The sequence below is a fragment of the Simochromis diagramma genome, unplaced genomic scaffold, assembly GCF_900408965.1.
Source record: "Simochromis diagramma unplaced genomic scaffold, fSimDia1.1 OVJJ01000367.1, whole genome shotgun sequence".
In the NCBI taxonomy this organism is placed as follows: domain Eukaryota; kingdom Metazoa; phylum Chordata; class Actinopteri; order Cichliformes; family Cichlidae; genus Simochromis; species Simochromis diagramma.
Window position 1 is genome coordinate 1,195,547 of NW_024387288.1, and position 6,615 is coordinate 1,202,161.

At 40.1% G+C, this 6,615-nt stretch overlaps 1 long non-coding RNA gene across 1 annotated transcript in view; it reads right to left on the minus strand.

Annotated features, from left to right (window-relative positions):
* Positions 1 to 1,793: 1,793 nt before the first annotated feature.
* LOC120716372 overlaps positions 1,794 to 6,615 on the minus strand; it is an 8,380-nt gene continuing 3,558 nt past the window's right edge. The window contains exon 2 of the long non-coding RNA XR_005691877.1: positions 1,794 to 3,355. This is a non-coding gene — a long non-coding RNA (uncharacterized LOC120716372). The remainder of the gene's footprint in view (positions 3,356 to 6,615) is intronic.

Sequence of the window (6,615 nt, forward strand, 5' to 3'; positions counted from 1 at the left end):
GTCCCTGGTTTCTGATGAATCACACCTGAGCCTCCCCTCTCCTCCCTTCTTCCCTCAAAACTCAAACAAACACGTCAGTCTGCGCCTCCCCGGCGACTCCGCCACGGTCCAGATGCGTCACGTTTCCTCGAATTCAGTAAACACCACGTTCATTCGATTATCCGCTTTCTACCAGAGGATTTCTTTTCCATTAATCAAACTGTCAACCTGCCTCTCGTCCTCCCACCGACATCAATGGCATGCTCAGCGTTTCCAAAAGGAGCGACAGATCCCGGCGTGCAGCAGGAGATATCGAGCTCCTGGGAGCTTACTTTTTTATCCTTGACATGCAGCCATATTGCAAGCAATGATCAGAGATGATTAATGTCATAAACAAGCTGGGCTGCTGCCAATAATCTCTCACTGGTGTCCCAGAACAATATCCTGCAGAGGATGCTGGAAATCACTCACCCGGCATCCAAACACTGTACACTTCATCTCCTCTGTTTTCCCTGCATACGAAGTGTGAAACGAACCGCTTCAAGCTGCACTGATCAATAGTTTTCCATCAGCAACAGACTAAAGGGCAGAAAGCCGGCGGCTCGGTGGGGTTCCAGCCTCCCGGAACTCCCGAGTTTTTCAAACATCTTCATCCTGAGTTTCCATCTAAATTTAGAACCATCGTGAAGGTGGCATGAACAACAGCTGCCAACGAGGAAGGAACCGCGGCGAGATGATATCATTACTGACGACTGGGTGAAGCTCAGATGGTCGTTACCTTAATGCATTAAAACTGGAAAGGTTACCATTTCCTCATTAATATTTTTTAGCACAAGAAAATGAAACTGACCTTTTATCTCACAATAACAGCTTTTTCACATTAGGGTTACCCTAACCCTAACCCCTAAACTGGATCTGTTTTTGTGCCTTGATTAAGATAAGAGAGATAGATAAGATTAAACTTTATTAATTCCTCGGGTGGGTTCCTCTGGGAAATTCGGTTTCCAATAGCACAGCACCGACAGAAGTTACAGAACGTGAGCAGAATATTATATATATATACACATATATAAATACAGAGACATATATAAAAAAATATACGAAAGGGATAAATAGAATAAATAGGAATAAGAATACAAGGGAATTGCACATTTAAAGTATTGAAGTCTATTGCACCGTTGACTATTAACAAAATGTATTGCACAGTGAAGTGAAGAGAAGAGGCACTACAGCTTAGTTGTTCCCGCCTCCTTTGTCCTTTGATCAGAAATCAGTGGAGGGAGAAAATCTGGGACTTCCTGTTCAGGGGCATGTGTTCTCATGTGATACGTACCTTAAACTGCAAAGTTTCTAATCAATAAAACATAATATTTATATTTTTAAAATTTTTCTCCCACGTTAAAGAACAGAGCATCTTACGTTTACGAGAGAATGCCTGAGTTTTTCTGCATTTATTCTCCACCTCGCATTTGAGCTCAGGTGATCCTCATTCATTCACCCATGACTGTGTCCATCGTCCAACAGTTGGCTGCATATCAAACAACAAGTACACCCAGTGTCTAACTTTAACCTAGTCAGCAATCTCTATCAGAAACACCTGTCCCCACAGGTGAGGTCATGTGGGGACAGCAACCAAAGAGACAAGCAGTCAGGTGAATGAACAGGTGACATTTTCCAGAAGGTTGCTTCCAGGTCAGTCGTTTCACTTCATTTCTTGAAACTTGTTGCAGGCGATTTATTATAATTGACATTCCAGCATATCATCACGACATCAACCCCCCACAGTGTCACATCACATGCACATACACAGGTCATAAAATGATTCAAAAGTTTTATTTAAAAGCAAGTTCATAAACAGCTCTAAGGTGCAATAAACATCTTTTGCTTTGAGAAACATTTTATAAGGTCATGATGGTGTGATCTTTCTTTGGTATTTTGTAGCGTATTGTTTCAAACACTGACCTGAACATCTGACAAAAATCATCAGTGTCCTGTAGAGTTAGAACAGTATGACTGTAGAGTTACTGTACAGTTACTGTAGTGTTACTGTAGAGTTACTGTAGTGTTACTATAGAGTTACTGTAGAGTTACTGTAGAGTTCTGTAGAGTTACTGTAGTGTTACTGTAGAGTTCTGTAATGTTACTGTAGAGTTACTGTAGAGTTACTGTAGTGTTACTATAGAGTTATGTAGAGTTACTGTAGAGTTCTGTAGAATTACTGTAGTGTTACTGTAGTGTTACTGTAGAATTCTGTAGAGTTACTGGAGAATTCTGTAGAGTTACTGAATTGTTACTGTAGAGTTCTGTAATGTTACTGTAGAGTTACTGTAGAGTTACTGTAGTGTTACTATAGAGTTATGTAGAGTTACTGTAGAGTTCTGTAGAATTACTGTAGTGTTACTGTAGTGTTACTGTAGAATTCTGTAGAGTTACTGAATTGTTACTGTAGAGTTCTGTAGTGTTACTGTAGAGTTACTGTAGTGTTACTATAGAGTTCTGTACAGTTACTGTAGAGTTCTGTAGAGTTACTGTAGTGTTACTGTAGAATTCTGTAGAGTTACTGAATTGTTACTGTAGAGTTCTGTAGTGTTACTGTAGAGTTACTGTAGAGTTACTATAGAGTTCTGTAGAGTTACTGTAGTGTTACTGTAGAATTCTGTAGAGTTACTGAAGAGTTCTGTAGTATTACTGTAGAGTTACTGTAGTGTTACTGTAGAGTTACTGTAGAGTTACTGTAGAGTTCTGTAGAGTTACTGTAGTATTACTGTAGAGTTACTGTAGAATTCTGTAGAGTTACTGTAGAGTTACTGTAGTATTACTGTAGAGTTACTGTAGAGTTCTGTAGAGTTACTGTAGAGTTACCTTAGAGTTTTGTAGAGTTACTGTAGAGTTACTGTAGTGTTACTGTAGTGTTACTGTAGTTACTGTAGAGTTCTGTAGAGTTACTGTAGTGTTACTGTAGAGTTACTGTAGAGTCATAAAACACAAAGATGTTAGAAGAATCAGCTTCATATTTGTGTAAAAACACTCCGTATACAGAAATTGTTCATAAATAATTTAAAAATACATTTAAAAATGGAAATATGAACTTATCTTCAGCTGAAATCTAAATGTTTAATGATCAGTCCTTTAAAATCAAAACTAGTGATCAGGTAAAAATGATCAGTTTTTGTCTTTTCCTTTCTCTTGTTAATTATTTTTATTTCGGCCAATCAGAAGACTTCATTCTGAACCACTGCTTTTGACTCCAGCAGGGTTTCTATAACTTCATTGCTGTACGATAAGACGTCTCGCAGCACCTCTACGGTGTGCTGGCCAATCAGAGGAGGGGGTGTCGGGCCGCTTGGAGAGAAGCTGCTGAAACGAACCGCCGGACCTGAAGACAAACAAACAAAAAGAGACAGCGAATCAGAGCCGCGTGCTGTCGGAAAGGAAATGCAGATTCAATCCCACTCATTCAGTTTTGCTCATCTTTGCATTCCTTCTCTTGTTTGTCCACTGCTTTCCATGTTTCACCTGTTTGTGTTCGTGTTCCTGGTCTCACTCACACTTTGGAGAACAATTTCCTGATTTTCATCACATTTGTGGTTGCATAAAGTTCCAGCTGTTTTCAGTGGGTAACAGGTCATAAACACTAATGTGTAGTGTAATTCATGGTGTGGCCAGACAATGTAAAGCTGATTATGGTGGGAGAACTAAAGTAAAATGCCCACATAGTGAAATCCCTGCAGCTGATGTGTTTACAAAAACAACTAAGCCAATTAATAATAAATCTAAAGTATATGAAGTTACTGAAATGTGTGTGTGTGTGTGTGTGTGTGTGTGTGTGTCAGTCACCTGGAACATCAAATTAACCATGTTCTTATAATAGGGGAGGGACCAACAACCATCTGTGAGTCATTCTGATTTCATATAAGATTATTTTTTGAATTCAGCTTCCTGTTTCATTTCATTTCTTTCTGTTTAAATTAGTTTTAAAGAAAAAATGAAGGCAGGAAGTGAGCGAGGAGGAAAAGGAAACATTTTATTTTGGGAAACTCACAACAATCAGCTGTTTTTTTTAAAGAACAGCACTAATGAGCCAAACTCTCACACTGTGTGTGTGTGTGTGAGGCCACTCGTGCAAGATGACATAAGTGTATGTGTATCTGCCCGCGTAGTGTCATGTTTGACTGTGTGTGTGTTCAGGGTGTCAGGGCAAATAATTATGGAATAAGATTATGTAATCCTGTTATTCACTGATTGCATTCGTTTGCATTTCTGTGCTAAAACCGAAGAGGAGAAATAATCAAACCACTGAGGCGGAAAAAGATTGACAGTTTCTTTGTGTCTGTGGTCAGTGAGGTTTGTGGTAAGAAATTATATAGAAGTATTACTTCTAATGGTGTTTATACACATTATAACGATCAGTGTTAATAAACGGTAAATATTACCTCTTTTAACTGTTTAGTTTATGTTTATCAACTAATGATGTTATAATTTGTGTTTATATAATCACATAATATAATAAGTTAACTTGTGAATTATACATGGTATCACTCTGTATCATAGTTAATAGAGATAACAACTGAAAAAGGACACAAACCAGATCCTGATCACATAGGACATTAAAAAACAAACAAAAGGTTTTTTTTTTGGTTTTTTTTACATTTTTAGAAACAGGTTTTTTAGAATTTGGTTGCTTGGTTACAAATGATCTTGGTATCCTTGGTTACAGATGGTCGTGGTTGCTTAGTTACAGATGTTCGTGGTTGCTTAGTTACAGATGGCTGTGGATAACGACTTGCTAGAGATGATTGCATTTGATTAGTTAGAGGTTCTCATGATTGATTACTTACAGGTGGTTCTAGTTCATTAGCTAGAGGTGGTTATATTTAATTAGTTAATTAACTACAGGTGGTCATGGTTGCTTAGTAACACGTAGTTGTGGTTGCTTAGTTACAGGTGTACCTGGTTGCTTAGTTACAGGCGGACATGGTTAATTAGTTAGAGATAGTTGTCTTTGATTAGTTAGAGGTGTTCATGCTTAATTAGTTACAGGTTGTCATGGTTGCTTAGTAACACGTAGTTGTGGTTGCTTAGTTACAGGTGGTTGTCTTTGATTAGTTAGAGGTGTTCATAGTTAATTAGTTACAGGTTGTCATGGTTGCCTAGTAACACGTAGTTGTGGTTGCTTAGTTACAGGTGTTGCTGGTTGCTTAGTTACAGGTGGTTGTGGTGGTTACTGGGACTGTCAGGGCAGGTGGGCCGTCCTCAGGTTTGTGTTTAGCGCTGCCTGCAGGTTGCATTGGCTCTAGCTTGAATAGCTTGGTTTGTGTCCTGCTTTTATTCGCTGCCTCCATCACGTTTCAGTCTGTTACTGTTTGTTCTGAGCTATTTCCTGGCTCTGAAACAGCACACGCACACACACATGAATACACACTCACAAACAGAGGAGTGCCATCAACAGGTCGGCCAATGAATGTTCTGAGCAGCACGTTTTCACGCCCAATTAACCTCCGAGGTACAGACAACACACACACCACACAAATGTGCACACACACACACACTTGTGTCTGGTGTTGTTTACTAAACAGAGATGCACAGAAGAGGAAAGTGCAGAGCAAAGAAAAGGATATTGTTAGGGCTGTGAATGGGCTGACACACAAACGCACACACACACAGATTCCTCTCACATTATGGTTTGGTGTAAATCACATGAGGGAACAGGATCACAGAGCACACGGAGGCAGTGAGACATCATGTTACATGTTAGCAGGATGTGTGTGTGCACATGTGTTGGTCATGTTGTGGGACATAAATCTGTTTGCAGTCACACTGCGAGGACAAAGTCAGGACGGTGATTTTCAGTTTAAGGTTCAGTTTGCAGGAAACACACAAACCTAAATCTCTGTGAGCGTTATTCATGTGATTGTGATTGGCTGGCTGTGGCTCAGGTGGAAGAGCGGGTCGCCTATTAATCGGAGGGTCAGTGGATAGATCCCTCACGAATCTGGTCCACATGCTGAGGTATCCGTGGGAAGACAATGAACGTCAGGTCATAATGCTTCCATCTGTGTGTTTAGGCACAGATTAAAGCTGTGTGACTGTGACTGGGTGAGTGAAGCATGTAGTAGAGCTCTGCTCTGTGAGTTCACTGAGCCCATCAGGTCTCCGTCTTGCAGGAAACACAGTTTAAGTGCATCTGCAGTGAGCCGAACCTTCCTGAACATTTCTGGTTTCAATTGAAAGGTTTAAAAAGAACCTGAGGGAATACATCACTGATATACATGTGACAAACATGTTTATCTAATGAGTACTGATTACATTATCGTCCCAGCTCACATGTATCCGCCTCTTCAGTCTGATTTCATTGGCCAAGCTTGTCTTCAGTTCCCAATCTAAATAATGATTAACATTAGCAGCACATTAGCACAGTGAGGCTGGAAGATAAACGCTAACTTGTTTCCCCTCACGTTAACTTTCATTGAGGGTCCCTGATGGGCAGCGACAAACGCGTCATGGCAGAAAAAGATGCTGAAAATGGACCAAACATCAGTCAGGAGAACACCTGACAGCATCCATCCCCAGCACGAGTATAGTCATTAACATGCTGCTGCACGTTTGGAGTCCTGGCCATGAAGCCTCATGCACCCA